The 23,102-nt window shown below is 47.8% G+C and overlaps 1 protein-coding gene across 1 annotated transcript in view; it reads right to left on the bottom strand.

Moving 5' to 3' along the window:
• The window catches only part of LOC126485113 (synaptic vesicle glycoprotein 2C-like), a 498,779-nt gene that overhangs the window by 401,265 nt on the left and 74,412 nt on the right, over positions 1–23,102 (bottom strand). The window lies entirely within an intron of this gene.

Raw genomic sequence — 23,102 nt, 5'->3', positions numbered from 1 at the left:
CACCGGATGGCTCGGTGGCCGCCTTGGCGCCATTCGAGAGGAGCGGTCCTTGTGGCAACACTGCAGCTTCCACCCTCTCCCGCCCCCTCCCACCTTCAACAGCGCAAACGTTACACTAAAATCTGCGTGCGCTAACCACAATCATCGATAGCGAACAGATGCACTTAAGACAACTCTCGTTATTGACGAAGGTAATCTGTTATTGTACGAGAGGAAGGTGAGTCTTTCCAGTTAATCAGATTAACAACTCATTGGACTCCTCCAAGACAACACTGCTGTACAACTTTTCTCTCGTGAATGATGCAGTATGTATTTACCAAGTTTCTGCTGCAAACAAAATTTTTAACTCGTTATTTACATATACAGGGTGGTCCATTGATCGTGACCGGGCCAAATATCTCACGAAATAAGCGTCAAACGAGAAAACTACAAAGAACGAAACTTGTCTAGCTTGAAGGGGTAAAGCAGATGGCGCTATTGTTGGCCCGCTAGATGGCGCTGCCATAGGTCAAACGGATATCGACTGCGTTTTTTAAAATAGGAACCCCCAATTTTTATTACATATTCGTGTAGTACATAAAGAAATATGAATGTTTTAGTTGGACCACTTTTTTCCCTTTGAGATACATGGCGCTGTAATAGTCACAAACATATGGCTCACAAAGACGATGAGTTGGTAACAGGTAGGTTTTTTAAATTAAAATACAGAACGTAGGTACGTTTGAACATTTTATTTCGGTTCTTCCAATGTGATACATGTACCTTTGTGAACTTATCATTTCTGAGAACGCATGCTGTTACAGCGTGATTACCTCTAAATACCATATTAATGCAATAAATGCTCAAAATGATGTCCGTCAACCTCAATGCATTTGGCAATACGAGTAACGACATTCCTCTCAACAGCGAGTAGTTCGCCTTCCGTAATGTTCGCACATGCATTGACAATGTGCTGACGTAGGTTGTCAGGCGTCGTCGGTAGATCACGATAGCAAATATCCTTCGACGACCAATCCACCTGTCATGAAACACGCTATTCAATACCGCTTCAACCGTACGGGAGTTATGTGCCGGACATCCATCATGTTGGAAGTACATCGCCATTCTGTCATGCAGTGAAACATCTTGTAGTAACATCGGTAGAACATTACATAGGAAATCAGCATACACTGCACCATTTGGATTGCCATCGATAAAATGGGGACCAATTGTCCTTCCTCCCATAATGCCGCACCATACATTAACCCGCCAAGGTCGCTGATATTCCACTTGTCGCAGCCATCCTGGATTTTCCGTTGCCCAATAGTACATATTATGCCGGTTTACGTTACCGCTGTTGGTGAATGACGCTTCGTCGCTAAACAGAACGCGTGAAAAAAATCTGCCATCGTCCCGCAATTTCTCTTGTGGCCAGTGGCAGAACTGTACACGACGTTCAAAGTCGTCGCCATGCAATTCCTGGTGCATAGAAATATGGTAAGGGGGCAATCGATGTTGATGTAGCATTCTCAACACCGACGTTTTTGAGACTCCCGATTCTCGTACATTTTGTCTGCTACTGATGTGTGGATTAGCCGCGACAGCAGCTAAAACACCTACTTGGGCATCATCGCTTGTTGCAAGTCGTGGTTGAAGCGTCACATGTGGCTGAACACTTCCTGTTTCCTTAAATAACGTAACTATCCGGCGAACGGTCCGGACACTTGGATGATGTCGTCCAGGATACCGAGCAGCATACACAGCACAAGCCCGTTGGGCATTTTGATCACAATAGCCATACATCAATACGATATCGACCTTTTCCGCAACACGGGTAATGTATCACGAAGCAAATATCGTCCGCACTGGCGGAATGTTACGTGATACCACGATTATAGCGCCATCTATCAAAAAGCGAAAAGAGTGGTACAAGTAAAACATTCATATTTCTTTAAGTACTACGCGAATATGTAATAAAAAATGGGGGTTCTTATTTTTTAAAAAAACGCAGTTGATATCCGTTTGACCTATGGGAGCGCCATCTAGCGGGCCAACCATAGCGCCATCTGGTTTCCCCCTTCAAGCTGGACGAGTTTCGTTCTTTGTAGTTTTTTCGTTTGATGCTTATTTCGTGAGATATTTGGCCCGGTCGCTATCAATGGATCACCCTGTACACGAGTCTGATTTCGACTATTACGCCATTTTCAAACGCTCGATTTAGAAATAACAAAATAGCGCCCTGGAGCGTCCTGCTGAGAGTTTCTCTCAGATTTTGTGGTGTTGCAGTTTCAGGTGTGATGCTCACTTTTTATTTACACTTATCTTCATTTGATAGGAAACTTACTTCAGTCAATGTCCACTCCACTTGAGTGAAGTAGGCTTCCTGTCAAATGAACAAAGGTGCAAATAAAAAGTCAGCACCAACGTAAAACTCCAACAGCACAAAATGTGAGAAAAAACTCTTAGCAAAACACTCCAGGATGATATTTTGTGACATATAAAACTATCTCTTGAAATGGCTTAATAGCCGAAACCGGACTCGTCGTATGTAAATAACGAGCTAAAACAATCAGTGTGCAGCAGGAAGTAGAAAAATACATACAATGTCATTCACTGACGCGCTGTGGATCCATCAGAAAAGAAACGTTTCCTCACTTATTGGAAGTGTTATACTAATACTCGTTTATCAAGTAACTGCATTATTTGTAATTGTTCAGTGTCTAATAAAAATCGGTTAACTCTTGGAGTCTCAATGGCTTCCTATAGGGAAACCACCGTAATATTTTCCACTTTTTTTTTTTGGTGGGGTTTAAGGGCGCTCAACTACTGAGGTCATTAGCGCCCAGTCACAGTTGTTAGAGCACATGGAATCTAGTAAAACTCAAGGGGTGGGGGGGGGGGGGGGGGACACCAGAAAGTCCTGACAAAGATGCAGATAAAATAAGTAAAAAAGTTAGATGTCTTTGGACAAGCCAGTCAAAGTTATAAAACGCAGAACACGAGCAGCTGCTCGAGCGTCATCAGCTAAAATATCCGGTAAAGTAGATGGCAGAGACAGGACAACACGAGATTGACTAAAGCGGGGACACGACAATAAAACATGGCGCACTGTTAATGCTTGACCACAAGGGCACTGCGGGGCTGGGTCACCGGAGAGCAGGTAGCGGTGGCCAAATCGGCAATGCCCAATCCGCAACCTGGTCAGAAGGACCTCTTCTCGCCGAGATGGTCGGGAGGAGGTTGTCCAAGCAGTTGGGAGCGGTTTTACTGCCCAGAGCTTGTTTCCTTGAAGTGATGACCAAGTATCCCACCACAACGACACAAGCCTCTTACAAACAACCCCACGAACGTCAGATGATGGGACACAATGGGAGGCTGGCCGAGGCAGGAGGACTGCAGCCTTGGCTGCAGCATCAGCAGTCTCATTCCCAGGCACTCCTACATGGCCGGGAACCCACAGAAAGCTGACAGGAGAACCATTATCAGCGAAAGAATGGAGGGACTGCTGGATCCGTTGCACCAAGGGATGGACCGGAAAGGGAGCTCCAAGGCTCTGAAGAGCACTGAGTGAATCAGAGCAGAGTACATACGATGAATGGCGGTGGCGGCGGGCATACCGAACGGCCTGAGGGAGAGCAAAAAGCTCGGCCATAAAGCTGGAACATTGGTCGAGGAGCCGGTATTTAAAGGAGGCGGCCCCGACGACAAAGGCACAGCCAACACCATCGTCAGTTTTGGAGCCATCGGTGTAAATAAAGGTGTGACTGGCAAGTCGAGCACGAAGTTCGACAAACCGTGAGCAATACACTGCAGCCGGAGTACCCTCCTTCGGGAGTGAACTGAGGTCGAGATAAATATGAACCGGAGCCTGGAGCCAAGGTGGTGTCGGGTTCTCACCCTCTCTGAAGGTGGTAGGGAGGGCAAAATCCAATTGTCGAAGCAGGCGACCGAAGCGGACTCCAGGGGGCAGCAGGGCAGACACACACAACCCGTACTGACGGTCGAGAGAATCGGCGAAGAAAGACTGATAAGAGGGGTGGTCGGGCATTGACAACAGCCGGCAGGCATATCGGCACAGCAGTACGTCGCGCCGGTAGGTCAATGGTAATTCAGCAGCTTCAGCATAAAGACTCTCGACAGGACTAGTGTAGAAGGCTCCGGTCACAAGACGTAACCCCCGATGGTGGATGGAGTTGATACGGCGTAAGAGGGATGGCCGAGCAGACGAGTAGACGAAGCTCTCATAATCCAGCTTCGATCAGACTATGGACTGATACAAGCGAAGAAGGACAGTGCGATCCGCTCCCCAAGATGAGCCACTAAGAACTCTGAGGACATTAAGGGAACATGTACAATGGGCAGCCAAATAAGAGACGTGCGGTGACCAACAAAGTTTCCTGTCCAGTGTGAGCCCTAGAAACTTAGTTGTTTCCACGAATGGGAGAACAACGGGACCAAGATGTAAGGATGGCGGAAGGAACGCTTTATATCGCCAAAAGTTGATACAAACCGTCTTCTCTTCAGAGAACCGGAAGCCATTTGCCACGCTCCATGAGTATAGGCTGTCTAGACAACGCTGAAGGCAGCGCTCCAGGAGGCAAATTCTCTGGGCACTGCAGTAGATCGCGAAGTCATCGACAAAGAGAGAGCCTGAGACATTAGGTAGAATGCAATCCATAATTGGATTGATCACGATGGCAAAAAGGGCTACGCTCAAGACGGAGCTCTGAGGCACTCAGTTCTCCTGGAGGAAGACGTCTGACAATACAGAACCCACACATACCCTAAACTTTCGATCCGTTGAAAAGGAATCAATAAAAAGGGGCAGGCGACCGCGTAATCCCCACCTGTGCATAGTGCAGAGGATACTTCCTCTCCAACAGGTATCATAAGGCTTCTCCAAATCGAAGAACATGGCTACCGTTTGGCGCCTTCGCAAAAAGTTGTTCATGATGAATGTCGACAAGGTCACAAGGTGGTCAACAGCGGAGCGGCGGCGAAGAAAGCCGCATTGGACATTGGTAAGTAGCCGTCGAGATTCAAGAATCCAGACTAACTGAGCATTAACCATGCGCTCCATCACCTTACAGACACAGCTTGTAAGAGAAATGGGGCGGTAACTAGAAGGAAGGTGTCTATCCTTCCCGGGTTTGGGTATAGGAACAACGACAGCGTCACGCCAACGCATGGGGACCTGACCTTCGGTCCAGATGCGATTGTAGGTACGAAGAAGGAAGCTTTTGCCCGCTGGAGAAAGGTGTGCCAGCATCTGAATGTGAATGGCATCTGGTCCCGGAGCAGAGGACCGGGACAGTGCAAGCGCACGTTCGAGTTCCTGCATAGTAAAGGGGGCATTATAAGTTTCCAGATTCAGCGAGTGGAAGGAAGGTTGCCGAGCCTCTTCTGCCTCTTTCCTGGGAAGGAAGGCAGGGTGGTAATGGGCGGAGCTTGAAACCTCCGCGAAAAACCGGCCGAAGGCGTTGGAGACAGCCACAGGATCAACAAGGACCTCATTACCTGAGGTCAGGCCAGGTACCAAGGAGTGGGCCTTAATGCCCGACAGCTGGTGCAGGCCACCCCAAACGACAGAAGAGGGAGTAAAACTGTTAAAGGAGCTGGTGAAAGAGGCCCAACAAGCTTTTTTGCTGTCTTTGATGACTCTACGGCATTGCGCTCAGAGTCGTTTGTATCCAATACAATTCGCCAACGTAGGATGGCGGCGAAAGGTGCGTAAAGCACGTTGCCGAGCACGGATAGCGTCTCTACAAGCCTCATTCCACCAGGGGACGGAAACGCGACGTGAAGAGGTAGTATGAGGAATGGAACATTCGGCAGCATTGACGATAACAGCCGTGAGGTATTCGACCTGACTGTCACAACTGAGAAAATCGTGGTCCGGAAAGGTCGCCAGGGAGGAGTAAAGTCCCCAGTCAGCTTTCGGTATGTTCCAGCTCGAAGGACGTGGGGATGGGGTGTGGTGCAGGAGACAAACGACGCAGTGGAAGAGGTCGCTCGAATAGGTGTCAGAAAGGACATACCACTCGAACCGACGGGCAAGAGTGGTAGAACAGATTGAGAGGTCCAAGTGGGAGTAGCTATGAGTAGGGTCCGAGAGGAAAGTCGGGGCGCCAGTATTGAGGCAGACAAGATTGAGATGGTTGAAGACATCCGCCAAGAGTGAGCCTCTTTGACAGGATGCAGGAAAGCCCCAAAGGGGATGATGGGCATTGAAGTCGCCGAACAATAAAAACGGCGGAGGAAGCTGAACAATCAGATGCATCATGTCAGCCAGACTAACTGCGGATGACGATGGAGTGTAGATGGTACAAACAGAAAAAGTAAAAGCAGAAAGAGTAATACCGACAGCTATTGCTTGGAGTGGGGTGGTCAATGGGATGGGATGGTAATAGACATCGTCCTGACCCAGCAACATGACCCCACCATGAGCTGGTATACCGTCCACAGGGGTGAGGTCATACCGCTCCGAGGTATAGTGGGTAAAGGCAATACGGCCAGTCGGGCGCGACTTGGTTTCCTGGAGATCAAGGACGAGAGGACAGTGCAGGCGGCGGAGCAGTTGTAATTCCTCCCGATTAGATCGAATACCTCTTATGTTCCAATGTAACAAGGCCATCGCTAGTCAAAAAAGAGGGGCAACGAGACGGGGGAAGAGCTGGTCACCTCAACGGCCGCGGAGGGCCAGGTGTCGAGGGAACAATGCTACAACCGGCGGGAGGTGGATCCTGTTCCATCGAGTCGTCGCCAGCTGCGGCCGCTGTCCCGGGTTGTGTAGGAGGGGCAGCATCATTTGCCGACGAGAGGCCAGCTGAGCGCCTGGCAGCAGAGCGTCCCGGCGAAACTGAGGACGGCCGGGAGCAGCGACTCACGGATGGAGCGTCAGACGAAACGCGCTGGGGTGGAGAGGGGATAGAGACTACTTCTTGGAGGCCTTCTTGGAAGTCCGAGGAGGCACAGGGATGGTGGGCTGGACCCGAAGAAGGTCCTCACGCGCATGGTCCGTTTTGGAATGCCAGACGTCGGAAGCTGGGTTCCGGAACGTTTCCCCCGATGGACGCCTGAGAAGAGGATCGCTTCTCATGCGGCGGCGGAGGGGGGGGGGAGGAGGAGGAAGGGTGGCCCCTGGGGCAGAGGGGGCGGGGGCCGCAGGGGAGGAGGATTTGGAAGGGAGGGATTTGGGAGGCGGAGGCATAGACCCCAGATGGGTGGAGGAGATGGAGGGGTGACAGGATAGGGGTGAGGATACCGTGGAAGGAGTGGACGCGACTGAGGCAAACGAAGTGGTCAACGTCATGGGATGGAGACGGTCATACTTCTTCCTGGCCTCAGAATAAGAGAGACTATCCAAAGTTTTGAGTTCTTTAATCTTCTTCTCCTTCTGATACGCGGGGCAGTCTAAGGATCTAGGCGAGTGGATGCCAGGACAATTAACGCATCGAGGTGGTGGGGTGCATGTATGTTCCTCACGAAGAGGATGTCCACAATCGCCACAAAGGGGATCAGCCTCACACCGTAACGACATGTGCCCAAAGCGCAAACACCGAAAACAGCGCATAGGAGGCGGGACGTAAGGTCGCACATCGCACCGGTAGCACATCACCTTTACCTTCTCCGGGAGAAAGTCCCCCTCGAAGGCGAGGATAACGGCCCCGGTGTCGATGCGGCGGTATTTGGGGCTGCGCTGGACTCGCCGGACGAAATGCACGCCTCGGCGCTCCAGGTTGGCCCTGACCACCTCATCTGATTGCAGCAGGAGGTCCCGATGAAAAATAACCCCCTGCGTCCTATTCAGTGCCAGATGCGGGACAATTGACACTGGGATGTCCCCTAATCGGTCGCACGCCTGGAGTGCCGCCGACTGTGTGGCGGAGGTGGTCTTCATAAGAACGGACCCCGAACGCATTTTACTGAGAGCCTCGATTTCCCCGAAGATGTCCTCGATGTGCTGAACAAAGAACATGGGCTTGGAGGTGGCGCACGTCCCCCCATCGGTTCGAGAACAGACCAAATAGCGGGGAAAGTACTTCACCTCAAGCCGGCAGGCCTGTCCTTCCTCCCAGGGAGTGGCCAAGGGGGAAAGGGCAGGAGAACCAGAACCAGAGACAGTACCTTTCCTTTTAAAAGACTCGGCCGCAGAGTGACCTGATACATGTTGACGTTTCATCTGCGAAACGTCCGTCCCGATACCACCCACTCCAACCAGGGGCTCTCCCCACGGGCGCCACCCAGCCTCAGCAAAGGCCACCTGGCAGGATGACCATTGCCGGGAGTCCTGATGCCCCAAGGAGATGAGCATCTACTCCTTGGCCGACGTGGGGAGGGTGCAGCTCAGGTATCGGCAGTACGATCCCTGTGTTGTCAGGGGGCTACAACCTAGATGGTACATGACGACCCCACCACAACGGGCTGGCTACCGTGCTGGATTTCGGGTGCCATGGGAAGTCCATCATGATCGTAGGTGCAGATGGGGACGCACTATGGGCGTAACTTGTACAACCCATCAGGCGTTTAGGCCCAATTTGAGGAATGGTGGGTATGGATACAACGCCGGTACAATGCTGAGTGCCAAGGTCTTATTGCACTCAGGACCAGTGGTACACCACGTAAGGCGTCCTTCCCCAAAAGGCTCGTACTTCTGTAGAATTTTGAAAAATGGAGGTCAAACCCCAAGGGGGACCATCACATGGAAGGCCGAAACGGTTGAAACTCCTTTTAGTCGCCTCTTACGACAGGCAGGAATACCTCGGGCCTATTCTTACCCCGGACCCGCAGGGGGGGATTTTCCACTTTGTGGCCACTGAAATTGTTTCTCACTCGTTGAACCAGGCCGTGACGTCATTGTTTGGGTGCAGCCACCTAGCGGGAAAACAGGATCCATGACGTGCTCTAGGCGGAAGCAGCGCTAATTGAAATGAATGGGAAGTCAAGGGAAAGTTTGTGGTACTCCAATTCACGGATTTTTTTTAAAAAAACTTATTTTTGTCTTTAAGGTAAGACATTTTATATTTTATACAAACAGCGATAGTAACAGTTGTTAAAGATTAGATAACATTATGTACACTACGTAAAGTTTCACTAACGAATGCTTATGTTTATAGCAGTGGTTTTAATCGAACTACCGTGCCATGCATCATTTTCGATTTTGAGGTATGTATGTTGTGAATCTTTGGAAACAGATCACATTACTTAAGAACTTTGCAAATCGGTGATATTACTGTGAATTACTCGTAGACAAAATGAGTTATTTAAATTATTGTGATGTTTACTGCATGGGGGCAATCAATACAACTGAGATTGAACACAAAAGATAAAGATGGGCGCGCAACTTCAGTCAACTGTCGAAAAATTGTGAAGAAGTGTAATAAGAACCTGGGATTCAATGACAAAGCAGACATGTTGAAGGAAAAATATGCCACTGACCACAAAAGCGGAAAAGAGTGGCACAGAATCTTCTGGCCCCGCACTGATGCCAGTCTTGTGAGCGTTTCTTAAGCTTCTATCATTATCGTAGTTAACCTTTTATTTAAACTTTCCAATAAGTTGTGCAAGTTGTCATTGACATCTTTAAGATGTGAGGTAGCTACTGGAGTTAATCCGGCATAAGTTTCACCCCCTTTGAGGAGGAGGAAGCCAGACAGTCCAAGAAATCATTTCAAGCCATAGGTCTCAAAAGGCAGTGTGTACTGAAAACAGCACAGATACCTGTGAAGAGCACTTCTGAAAGTTGTGCCTATTGCAGCAGCGAGCAAAATCCCAAACGGACAAGATGGATGTGTTTGTTGTGTAAAATTAGATTATGTGTGACGAAGGGAAGCGGATGCTTTCAGCTGAATCACTAGCAGTGCTTTCGCTTGTGAGGACTAAACGTGAAGAACCAACAGGACGTTTAATGTGTTTGAAATGAAGGATCATCGAAAATCATATGCCAGAGATTCTGATTGCGTGATTGTATTCTCAGTTGTCTCAGTTTTGCAATAATACCTCTGTTTGAAACGTGGCTGACGTAACTAAAAATTTTCGTTTTTGATAAATAAAAAGGTACCAGTTTTTATGTGTAATTCTAGAAAAGCTGGTACCACTATAGTGGTAGCACAGCGAACCATCAGTTTATACTCTAATGGTACATTAAAATTAGAAACAAAAGTTGTATTCCATTTCTTGAGGGTACTTTTTGTTCCGTCGTTACAAATACACATCACTAGCTGCACATTCAATCGCTAATACAAATGCAACCCACAAAAAGTCTTAGTTACTCCAGTGGTTGACTCAGTAATAAATGGAAACGATACTGACACTGGAACCGGGACTAATGGTACTGTGGCAGCGGTACGTCCTCTTTGTAAACATCAATGCCCCCCCACCACCGGTGCTGATGATACTTACACCAGTCAGCTGTGGTGGCAAGTCGGCGGTGCACGGTCGCACGTGGAGAACCGAATCTAGCTCCCAGGACTCAGACAGCGGTAAGTCCCATGTATCATCTGAGCTAGTCAGCGACTAGAAAATGGTTCAAATGGCTCTAAGCACTATGGGACTTAACATCTGAGGTCATCAGTTCCCTAGAACTTAGAACTACTTAAACCTAACTAACCTAAGGACATCACACACATCTGTGCCCTAGGCAGGATTCGAAGCTGCGACCGTAGCAGTCGCGCGGTTCCGGACTGAAGCTCCTAAAACCGCTTGGCCACCGCGGCCGCGACTAGAACCAGCAGCCTTTCACCTTCTACATCCAAACCAATAGCGTCAGTTTTATTTATTGATTTATTTATTTAAACTGGCAAGATTAGGGCCATCAGGCCCTCTCTTACATCTAACCAGGCATTCTACTTATTTTACATTCATATGTTTTAGTAGGCATGTTAAACTACATCTAGTACAAAAAGTGAAATAAACAATTTGAAAGGTACACCTGGAAAAATACATACATATAGAGTTTATATTCTTAGGTCACAAGTACTGTTATAATTAGACATTATTGAAGAGACAGATTTTAGATAGGAGTGCCGGCAGCAGGGAGTATGAGGGAGACTCATGGTGAATGGAGGAGAAGAATAGACACATGATGAAACATAATTAAGGAAATATAAAGGAAAAGAAGATTGCGTGGCTAATAGAGAAAGATGAAGAGAAAGGCATCTCAGGAGCAAGATAGGAGACGCTAGCTTTGCTATTTGACAGATGATGGATTGTCCTTGTACATTAATTTTGTGGAGAACTTTGTGAGGATGATAGTAGAAAATGCTTCAACTTCTTAAAAGCAGCAGGAGATCGAATTTTGCGCAAGGTAAGGGGCAGTTTGTTCCAGAGGCGGACAGCGGCAACTGAGAAGGAGTTTGCAAAAGTTTTTGTTTTGTGAGTGGGCACAGTTAGGATACCAAATAAGAGCGACCTCGTGTTTCGACTATGATGACATGACAGGTTTTTAATCTCTGAAGCAAGGTACTGGGGTGCTTGCGCGATGAGGAGTCGGTGGAGTAGACATAGAGTGTGGTAGTCACGCAATTTGTCCGGCCGCAGCCACCCTAGCTCGGAGTATGAAGCACTAACATGATCATATCGGCGAATGTTGCAGGTGTAACGTACACAGGCATTCATGGTTAGCTCTAGCCGTCTTTTGTTTTCACTACTCATGCCTTGTTGAATCACATCACAATAGTGGAGGTTCGGTAGAACGAGTGCTTGCACGAGCTGGCTTTTCAAGTCCTGTGGAAATATGTTCCGAAACTTTTTGAGAGCATAGAGACAAGCAGACGTCTTTCGACACACTGCGACTGTATTCTCCGCCCAGTTGAGATGCTCATCCAAAGTTACACCCAAGTTCTTCACTGTTTTCTGATATGGTATTGGAGTACCGTCGAGCAGAATAGGACGTAGCCATTCGCGGAAATCTGAACTTATTAATTTCTGATGGGCTATTAAGATTACTTGCGTCTTTTTTGCATTTAGTTTAAGCCCCAGATTTTTCGCCCATCTCACTACTGAAGACAGATCATCATTCATCTGAGCGATTGCAGTGTTTACATCTTCAGGTCTGACGCTTAGGTAGAGCTGGAGGTCGTCGGCATAGAAATGATATTTACAGGAGGACAGAACCGACGAAACATCGTTGACATATAAAGAAAACAAAAGTGGTCCTAAGACTGATCCTTGTGGCACTCCCGAGGAAACATGTTTCCAGGAAGATTTTTCATTTACGCAGACAACACATTGCTGTCTGTCTTTTAAGTAGCTTTCAAACCATCTCATTGCACTATCAGAGAAATAAAGCTGTTGCATTTTTCTGAGCAATATGTCAAAGTTAACAGTGTCAAAAGCTTTGCTGAAGTCCAGTAGCGTCAATATTGTTGCCTTTCGATTGTCGATGGCATATTTCAGGTCATCAGTTACTTTAATTAGAGCAGTGTTTGTGCTGTGATGTTTACGGAAAACGGATTGAAATTTGTCATATAGGCTGAATTCATGCAAGTGTTCAGTGATTTGGTCATGAACAATATATTCAAGTGCTTTGGAAACAGCAGGCAGTATGCTAATTGGTCGGTAATCACTAGGCAGTTGCGGGTTTTCGATCTTAGGGATGTGTCGAATTAGGCTTCTTTTCCATGCAGTAGGATATATTCCGTTCACGAGGGAAAAATTAAATATGTCAGTTATGACAGGTACTAAGATATCGGCAACATTCTTAATCATGGTTATACCGATACTGTCGTTGCCTATTGCATCAGAAGAGATTCTCATTATTGCTTTTCTTGCCGTATTTGTTGTTACATGTTTTAGATGGAAGGTATCGTTGTTAGTTATCCTGTTTGGGGATACTTGTGGACGGTAATTATCAGCTGTGCTGGTATTCAGAGGTGCAGAGAAGAATTCATTCAATTCGTTAGCTGACACATGAAAAGTAGTTTCCGATTTTGCCTTTCCTACCCCCAAGCTATGGAGATTCTTCCATAGAGTCGTGGGCGTCAGATCGCTGCATACAAGGGAGCGAGCGTGCCTGATTTTAGCATTGCGAATGCATTGTTTCACTCTGTTCCGTAGCTTTCTATATTCTTCGAAACGCTCGGGTTTCGGATCTGCCTTGAAACGCCTGTGGGCAGCATCCCTATTAGTCATCATTTGACGTGATTCAGCTGTCAGCCATGGAGCAGGAGATTTTCTTACACGGATTGTGCGCACAGGTGCATGTTTGTCATAGAGGACAGTGAGTTTATCACCAAGTTCATTAATTTTGCCGTCGATTGTGGGTTTTCTGATTATTTGATGCCATGAGATTTCTGAGCAATCGGCTGTTAGAGCGTCAAGGTCAATACGTTTCATGTTCCTACAAGTTATGTAACGCGGTTTGATCCTTGGGGGCTGCACAGAGTAGGCCAGGAATATTACATCATGTGCTGAGAGGCCAGGGGCCGATGTTTGACCAACTTCTCTTACTTTGTCAGTCTGTTTCGTTGCGATTACGTCTATAAGAGTATGACTGTGCGCCGTATGGTGTGTAGGTTGTAATGGAAGAATGTTCATGCTATTGCAACTAAACAGTCTTCTTAGGTTTATTGCGGAGGGAGTGTTTTCGCGTGCCCCTATTCCCGACCCTGCTGGTTGCGCCGCTAACCAGGTAATATGTTGGTGTTTCAGTCAGTAAAGTGAAAATTGCCGCGTTTAATACTTTCCCGCCACAGAACGACTCCAGATGCGAGCCAATCAGAGCAAATATTCCGCGCCAGTTTACTCTAGAAATTTCCGTCTGGCGGCAGTAGGCGATGAGTGGATCACAGCGTTGTTTACACAACTCTAAATTTCCAGAAGCCTCAACAATGCAACAGGAACTGCGCGAGCCGTCTCTTTCTACCGTGTAGGTCCGGACATTCCAAGATTTGTGAATTCTCGCCATAAATTATCAGGTAGCAGCCAGCACTTCAGCCTTCTACAGCGGCGAACACTCGCCAATACCGCGAACCTCGCCTTAGCTCGATCGACAGGGCAGTTGCGTGAGTCCCACAGGGTGGCTCCTTGACTCGCGTAAGCCGGCACAAAGCCTCTGAATGCCGTGCTGTCTCCCCTGCCGCTCTCTCCAGTTCTGTGCCAGCTGAGCGGTCCTCACGCATTCTCGGAATTGAACTACGTATAAGCCTCGGCCGACAACCCCAGCAGTTTTATAAATTACATTCACAGTATTAAATAACGTTATGACTCTTTTGGCAAGATAGAACTAAAGAGTCCTACTAATCGCCAGTCGTGACTTGGGGCAGATGAATTTAATGTAGAAATGGAAGGAGATAAGTCAGACTGCTTGTAATATTTCAAACAGGCGTACATCATTTCAGTATGCATGTCCAGATCCGAAACGAATAATGTATAACTACTAACAGAACGTGGGTACGCTCTGACAGACATCCGTTGCCCTCGCCACTCGCTGCGCCTTCATCCGAATGAGCACCTCTCTGCACGCACCACCAAGGATTAAGTTGGCTGTGTTGGTTTAGGAAAGTTTCGGGTTCTCCCTACCTGTTACTGTACAGAGTATTTCCGCAATGAAGGTACAATTTCAAGAATTAAATTTTCACTCTGCAGTGTGCACTGATGTGTAACTTCGTGGCAGATTAAAATTGTGTGCCGGACCGAGACTCTAAATCCCCCCAGAACATCCCCCAGGCTGTGGCTAGGCCATGTCTCCGCCATATCCTTTCTTCCAGGATTGCTAGTTCTGCAAGGTTTGCAGGAGAGCTTCTGTGAAGTTTGGAAGTTAGGAGACGAGGTACTGGCAGAATTGAAGCTATGAGGACGGTTCGTGAGTCGTACTTGGGTAGCTCATTCGGTACAGCACTTGTCCGCGAAAGGCAAAGGTCCCGAGTTCGAGTCTCGCTCCGGCACACTGTTTTTATCTGCCAGGAAGTTTCAAGGTACAGTTTTTTTTTTACATATAATGGACAAGAGCAAATGTATCGATTTGTGAGAGGACATACTGGTCCGAAGGCGACCGAAACAAAAGTTATGATGCACCCCATGCAGTGAAATGAATATGCCACTGTAATAAACTCTGAATCACTGTTCATGTGATGAACTGAATTAATTTATTTCATCTGTGTTTTGAGAGATCGTATTTCATGAACAGCTCGTTCAAATATCTGCCCCACTCCAGCAACACTCAATAATACCTTATCAGACCAACTTTCTACCTGAGCCACATTTCGAAAGTCTCACCCCAAAGGCGTGCACATCCTGGGTTGCCTTACCAGAGGAAGGATCAATTAAACTAGCAATTGGCAAGTCTACAGCTTGGTGTGGCGATCACGGTTCTCCCGACCCATACACTTCTGTGTTATCTGCTGTTAATTGTACTGACTTTTCTAACAATATGCATACTGATCCAGCTCTGACACACCTTATGTTTCTGGTTCTGTCGAAGCTTTGTCCTTGACAACACTCATCTTGAGAACTAACTCTCACAAGACAAGAAAGCTAAATACGTTAACTTAATTGTTATGTCTAATCATGAGCCATATCGACTGCTGGCACTGCCTAACTATATCCCAAAACATTTACATGCATAACATTTTACTGGAACTGATTCTGTACATGGTGCTGAGCGTCCCTCAAGGTTACACTATGCACATCTAATAGGCACTAAATAATCGTGACTTATGTTACCTCTAAAACTAGACAAATCCACTAGTTTTCTACTCACAATAAAATCTACTTTACAGAATGCATGACCGTCAAACCTTTTCTTCATGACCGAAAAACAACCATAGTTTCTGGACTCACCACAACATACACTTTAGGTTCAGACGTTGCCCCAAGAAGGCGACGTCAATGATCTGACACCGGTGTTAGATAACACATGGATTGTCATTTGTGGAGACGTCAGGACGAGTGGATTTCTTTAATTAAGTTGTTCATTCTGGACTTCGCCGTGGTACATCAGGAACAGCTTGCTGGACTCATCCAGTTGGCTCTCACGTGAAACAATATACATCCAGCATTGCTGAGAGCGCTAAGGGAGGGCCAAGCACGCACCACTCAAATACCACTGACAGCGGCCTCTGCGACTGCACCCACGGTGACAGTGTGGCGGTGCAACTGACAATTCTACAGACACAACTATGACCCTCCCTCCGACAAGTGGACCGCTCCCTGTTCCAGCAGCAGCTGCTTTCGTGACTCAGGGCAGGCTGCCTCGTCCTCGGATTGAACAGCGGACCCCATACTGCATTCCAGAATATCGCTCCAGGTGTCACAGGCTGTGATACTGAGACGAAGATATTTTAGTGCACGAATGGCTGAGTACTTATATGCTCCTGGCTATGTTCATTTAGGGGCTTAAGGCACTTGTGGCAAGTTCAAAAATGGTTCAAAAGGCTCTGAGCACTATGGGACTTAATATCCGAGGTCACCAGTCCCCTAGAACTTAGAACTACTTAAACCTAACTAACCTAAGGGCATCACACACATCATGCCCGAGGCAGGATTCGAACCTGCGACCGTAGCGGTCTCGCGGTTCCAGACTGGTTGCCTAGGACCGCTCGGCCACACCGGCCGGCTTGTGGCAAGTGAGGAAAGGCTGCCGTCCTCCCGCTACAGTATCGCAGTGTCGGCTGCTGTTATACCGCGCTATGCTGGCTCCGCTTCGCGCCTGGCGACTGTGATTTGCTTGGCAATGCATAACACTCTGACTACCTGTGGCTGGCTCTGTTGCAGCCCACTTCCACTCTGCCATAATTTTTGACCGAATACGGTCGATATGCTAATTTCCGCTTTGCTCCCTTCCCTCTAGTTAGAAAATCGGGTGTTACAGACGTCTCTTGTGGTAAATTTACTGTACCTTCACTTGGTGTAGGGGCCTTTGTTGATGACAAGATATTTTTCCAGTAGGCCTTTTGACGTTATCACGGAAGGGCCAAAAAATCGTTGCTGTTCAGCGCTCTCTAGCGCTCGTCAGAAAATCAAACCTGACTAGTGTACCTTGTAGGAAATTTCGTCTGCTTTAATTTTGTCTGCAACGATCATCTTTGAGAAACGATAGAAGTTAAAAACTGAAAAAGTGCATGACGTCTTAATTTAATACTTCTTTACTGCTAACTGTATTCGTGATACATTTTACAGATAGTATTCACATATACCACTGAATGTACCAGAAAAATTCCATCGTTGCACGACACTTATACGTCATAAAAACTGAAATGCTAGAAAAATTACCGTATCATGCAAGATGTTTAAATTTATTACTTCTTTACTACTGACTCTATTCGCAACAGATTTTGCAGAGATTATTGACATATTCCGCTGAATGTACCTAGACAAATTCATCACTGTACGACACACATACCAGCAGATCTGACGTCACGAACACTGAGATGCGCGAGAAACTGCCGCATAATGCATGACGTTTGAATTCGTTACTTCTTCACTACCCACTCTACTCGCAACACGTTTCGCAGGTGGTATCCGTTTATGCTGCTGAATGTACCTAGAAAAATACATCATTGTACATCATGTAGTCAGAAGACACTACGGCATAAACACTGAGCTACGTGAAAAGGAAACAGTTCTGACTAAAAGAACACACAGATAATAACAAACAACACTTTATTACTTCAGAAATACTAGTACAGGAATATACTTGCCACGGAGGGGCTGCCCAACTTGTGTGAGACATGTAGGCTGAATACACTTATATGGATATGGTGTCCGTCCTTTTGGACATGTCCGAAAGTATAGACACCATTGATGACCTGCAGCCGTCTAGAACGAATTTAGAATTATATTAATACCTTCAGCTGCTAACGGGCGTTGATATATATCATTGGGGACAGGTGAAAAAGTGTGCCCCGACCGGGACTCGAACCCGGGAACTCCTGCTTACATGGCAGACGCTCTATCCGTGTGAGCCACCGAAGGCCCAGAGGATAGCGCAACTGCAAGGACTATCCCGCGCACGCCTCCCGCGAGACCCACATTCTCACGTTGTGTGTCCACACACTACATTCGTAGTGTCCCACCCCAACACACATTACTCGTGCAAGACATTCTTTCCAAGTCCCTTAAGTCTTATGGACATGGTATCTGTTCTTTCGGACACATCCAAAGAAGTATATAGTTCTGGCAACACCAGCCATGACCTTCTTCCTCTGTGCGGATGCACACATATTCCCTGCACTCTTATTGGACTTAGAAAGAATGTCTTCCACGAATAATGAGTGTGTTGGGGTGGAACACTACGAATGTAGTGTGTGGACATACAAGGTGAGAATGTGGCTCTAGCGGGAGGTGTGCGCGGGATAGTCCCTGCAGTCGCGCTATCCTCTGTGCACTCGGTGGCTCAGATGGATAGAGCGTCTGCCATTTAAGCAGGAGATCCCATGTTCGAGTCCCGGTCGGGGCACACATTTTCACCTAACCCCGTTGATATATATCAATATCTAGCAGCTGAAGGTATTAATATAATTCTAATTTCGTTATAGGCTGAATGTCTACATACGACTGAGAGTGAGCCTTGTGTCGGCTGTCTGGCAGAGTGCACTGCGGGGAGGCAGCCGCTGGCGTCTTGCGACTTCTGTGCCGCACTGTACACTGGGCGCCCAGATTACGGGTGTGGAATCTTACGTGGGTTACTACACCCGTCCTCCCTCGGGGCGGACCGTCGCCAGTTCCCCAGGCAAAGAATGGACAGCCGCAATGCGGAAATGGTGCCCACGTCCGTGGAGATCTCTGAGGCGAGGAGGAAGCGCATTCCCGACTGGCGGAGACCTCGGAATATGGGCGAAAGTGGCTGGTGCAAGGAGCACGAGATGACAGCACTGGCGACGGCCAGTCCAAGCCAGGATCCATGGCGACGTCTGGTGCCAGTGGAGAAGGTGCAGGAGTCTCCGAGCAGGCTGATGCCACACATGAGATTTCGAACAGGCAATGGGCGTGTCCACAAGCTGGAGAGGCACCGTAGCTGCTGCCAGAGGCTGGGACGTCACTGGCTCATAGGGCGGCGCTGACAGTGGTGGAGATTGAGGTTGGAACACCAGTGGATAGGCAGCACCCTGTGGCTTAGTGAAGGATAAAAAACCGAAATTTAAATCAGCAGAAATGGGAGCGAAACTGAAGAAGGAGGGAAACTAAAAGCGGAAGGAGATCTCAGAAAACTGTTATTGAAGGGTGGTTGTTTTCCCCGAAAAGAACTTCAGATGACCGATGTCATCTCAACAACACTGATAAATTCAAGGTCGAGATCGGCTGACCATGTGTCATCTGCTAAAAGGAATATATATCAGCCGACAGCTGTAAAAAAAATAGAAGTGTGTGAAATCTTATGGGACTTAACTGCTAAGGTCATCAGTCCCTAAGCTTACACACTACTTAACCTAAATTATTCTAAGGACAGGCACACACACACCCATGCCCGAGGGAGCACTCGAACCTCCGCCGGGACCAGCCGCACAGTCCATGACTGCAGCGCCTTAGACTGCTCGGCTAATCCCACGCGGTGGTCCAAGCACAGACAAGAGGTTTTATGTCCCATAATTTATTATCCTGTAGTGCAGACCAATGCGAGTGCCATGAAAGAGCAACACGATGACATAAAACGCTCTGTACATCGGCGAAGAGAACCATGCGAGGGAGAGAGACAGCACCCTTTGCCGCTATATCGGCTGCCTCGTCTCCGCGTATACCAACATGCCCTGGGATCCAGAGGAATGCCACAGAGACGCTCCCCAAGTTGAGCAAGTGGAGGCTGTCCTGAATCCGGTGGACTAGAGGGTGGATAGGGTAAAGAGCTTGGAGGTTGAGAAGAGAGCTGAGCGAATCCAAGTATATAATATACTGTACCCGCTGATCGTGACGGATGCATTGGACAGCCTGGAGAAAAGTGTAAAGCTCCACAGTAAAAAGTGAACAATGGTCGGCAAGCCAAATCTAATAGGGGTGTCGCCAACAATATAGGCACTCCCAACACCAAAGGTGGTCTTGGAGCTGTCAGTGTAAATAAATGTGGCATCCTCCATTTGTGAATATAGAACAGCAAATGCCCGATGATAAACTATGGGGGGTGGGGGGTACTATCCTTGGGAAGATGACAAAGTTCACAGGGAAGGCAGGTCCAGGGCCGACACCAAGGTGGCATCGTACCCCCTTTGTCAAAGTTTTAGGAAATTGGAAGGAAAGGGAATGTAGCAGTTCATGGAAGCAGACTCCCGATGGTAGTAGAGAGGAAGGGCGGCCTGCATACCCTGAATCCAAGGAGGCGTCGAAAAAAAGGGCAGGCATGGGAGACAGATGACTAGCGTAATGACTCAGGACAGCTCGTCGATTGGACAGCGGAGGTTCAGCAGTCTCAGGGTAAAGGCACACCACGGGGCTAGTGTAAAAAGCTCGAGACGCTAAACGCAATCCACGGTGATGGACAATCTAGGCGCCGAAGAACAGACGGCCATGCAGAGGAGTATACTATGCTTCCACAGTTCAATTTCGAGATCACTAAAGCGCGATATAGGCAGAGAAGGACCACTCTGTCCGCTCCTCAGGACGTACCACTCAGAACATGGATGGTGTTGAGGGGTCGCAGAAAGCGAGCCGAAAGATATGAAACGTGGGAAGACCAGGACAGTTTTCTCTCAAACATAAGTCCCAAGAATTTGGCGACCTCCGTGAACAGAAGGACGACAGGGTCGAGATGTAGGAAAGGCGTACAAAACTCCATATGACGCCAAACATTTACACAGATGGTCTTACTTGCAGAAAATGGTAAGCCGGTTGCGATTATCCATGAGTGGAGGCGATCTAGACATCCTTGAAGACGTCGTTCAAGAAGGCTGATCCTTTGAGAGCTGTAGTAGATCGCAAAATCGTCGACAAAGAGGGAGCCAGAGACATCGGGAAGGAGACAATCCATAATTAGATTTATGGTGATGGCAAACGCACAACACTTACCACGGAGCCCTGGGGCACCCCATTTTCTTGGGAGAAAGTATGGAATAGAGTAGTGCTCACCTGCACCTTAAAAGTGCGCTCTGTCATAAATTGACGGATGAAAAGGGGTAGCCGACCTCGAAAGCCCCAAGAGAACAGTGTGCGGAGGATGTCTATCCTCCAACAGGTATCGTAGCAACAAGATGGTCAACTGCGGAACTATGCTTTCGAAAACTGCATTAAGCAATGGTTAAAAGGTTGTGGGGCTCCAGCTACCAGCCTAAATGGCAATTTACCATGTACTCCAAAACTTTACTCGTGAGAGAAATTGGGCGATAGCTGGAGAGAAGATGTTTGTCCTTTCCAGGTTTCGGAACAGGAACGACGACAGCTTCCCGCCATCTTCTGGGAAAGGTACTGTAGACCCAAAGTTTGTTATAAAGGCAAAGGAGGTAGCACAGACTAGGGTACAATAGATGCAACAACATTTGCACGCGGATACCATTTGGTACCGGAGCAGAAGAGCGAGAGGAGGAGAGTCCATATCAGAGTTCCTGCATAGAAAAAACGACATTATGGCTTTCGCGATTTTGAGAGGAATAGGTAAGAGGTCGCTCTTTCGCTACCCGTTTCTTTGGGAGAAAGGCTGGTGGGTAATCAGAAAAGCTCGAAATCTCAGAAAAGTGGCGACCCAATGAGCTAGAGATTGCGACTGAAACCACTAAGGTATGCTGCACGACAGTTAGCCCAGAGATCGGTGAATAACTGGACGTACTGGATACCTGTCGGATTCGACTCCAAACAACTGATGAGGGAGTGAAGGTATTAAAGGAGCTGGTAAAGAAGTCCCAGCTTGCCTTCTTGTTATTGCGTATGATGCGATGGCATCGCACACGTAACTGCTAATAGCGGATACAATTGGCTAATGTAGGATGATGGCGGAAAACGCGAAGAGCACGTCTCCACTCACTTATTGCGTCACGGCATGCCTGGTTCCACCATGGAACTTGATGTCGCTTGGGCAAAGGGGATGTTTGGGATATGGAACGTTTCGCAGCTGTAAGAATAACTTTCGTAACGTGAGTGAACTGATCGTCAATGCTAGGAAACTGAATGTCATCAATTATTTCTAGAGAGGAGAAAAGTGTCTAACCGGCTCGGGAAAACTTTCAGCATCTTCAGCGCATAGATGGCAGTCGTGGCTGTAATCGAAGGATACTTGGAAAACGGTCACTCGAGTATGTATCGGCAAGAGTGAACCATTCAAAGTGCCGAGCTAGCCGAACAGTATTGACCGAAAGCTCCAAATGAGAGTAGGTTGACGTGAATGCAGACAAAAAAGTAGGTTCCCCAGTGTTGAGGCAAACAAGATCCGCTTAGTGGAAGAGGTCAATCAATAGGAAGCCTCTCGGACAAGAACGCAGAGATCCTCAAAGCGGGTGGTGGGCGTTGAAGTCCCCAACCAGAAAACAGGGGGGGGGGGGGGGGGGGGACTGATCAAAGAGATGAAGGAGATCAGCTCTTGCCATTGGTGTGGACGTTGGAATGTATACGGTACAAAGAGAGAAGGTGAATCCAGAAAGGGAGAGACGTACAGTGGCAGCCTGGAAGGAACTGTGTAAGTGGATTAGGTGATAAGGGATAGTACCTTGGAGAAGATCATAAGTCCCCCATGTGTCGGAATACCAGCAACAGAGGGGAGATCAAACTGGACTGATTGGAAATAAGGGAAAACAAAGTAATCTAGGGGATGTAGCTTTGTTTCCTGAAGACAGAAGATGACTGGGGAGTAGGATTGTAAGAGGATCGACAGTTCATCGCGATTGGAGCAAATTCTGCAGATATTCCAATGGATAATTGACATAGGATGGACGAAAAAAGGAAAAAGTCACCATGGTTGCCGTCGTCTCAGTGACCGCTGAGAGATGATGGCGTGGAATGACATTCAGCCAGAGGTGGAGGATCCTGATCCATAGGTTGTTTGGGGAGCTCCTGATGCCAGTTATCAGCTGGTTGATTGGCCACCAGCAGTGTATATCGGCGACATGGAAGACCGCCTAGGGCAGCTACCACTGGGTGGCACTGTAGAAGAGACACACCGTGGTGGAGGAGGAGAGGAACTGTGTTTCTTATGAGACTTCTTGGAAGCAGGACGCTGAGATGAAGGAGTGGAGGGTTATGAGGTCTGGATACGTAAAAAAGTTTCACGA

Source organism: Schistocerca serialis, chromosome 6 (genome assembly GCF_023864345.2).
Source record: "Schistocerca serialis cubense isolate TAMUIC-IGC-003099 chromosome 6, iqSchSeri2.2, whole genome shotgun sequence".
Classification (NCBI taxonomy): domain Eukaryota; kingdom Metazoa; phylum Arthropoda; class Insecta; order Orthoptera; family Acrididae; genus Schistocerca; species Schistocerca serialis.
Note: the sequence above shows the minus strand (reverse complement) of the source record. Positions and strands in the feature narration are given on the sequence as shown.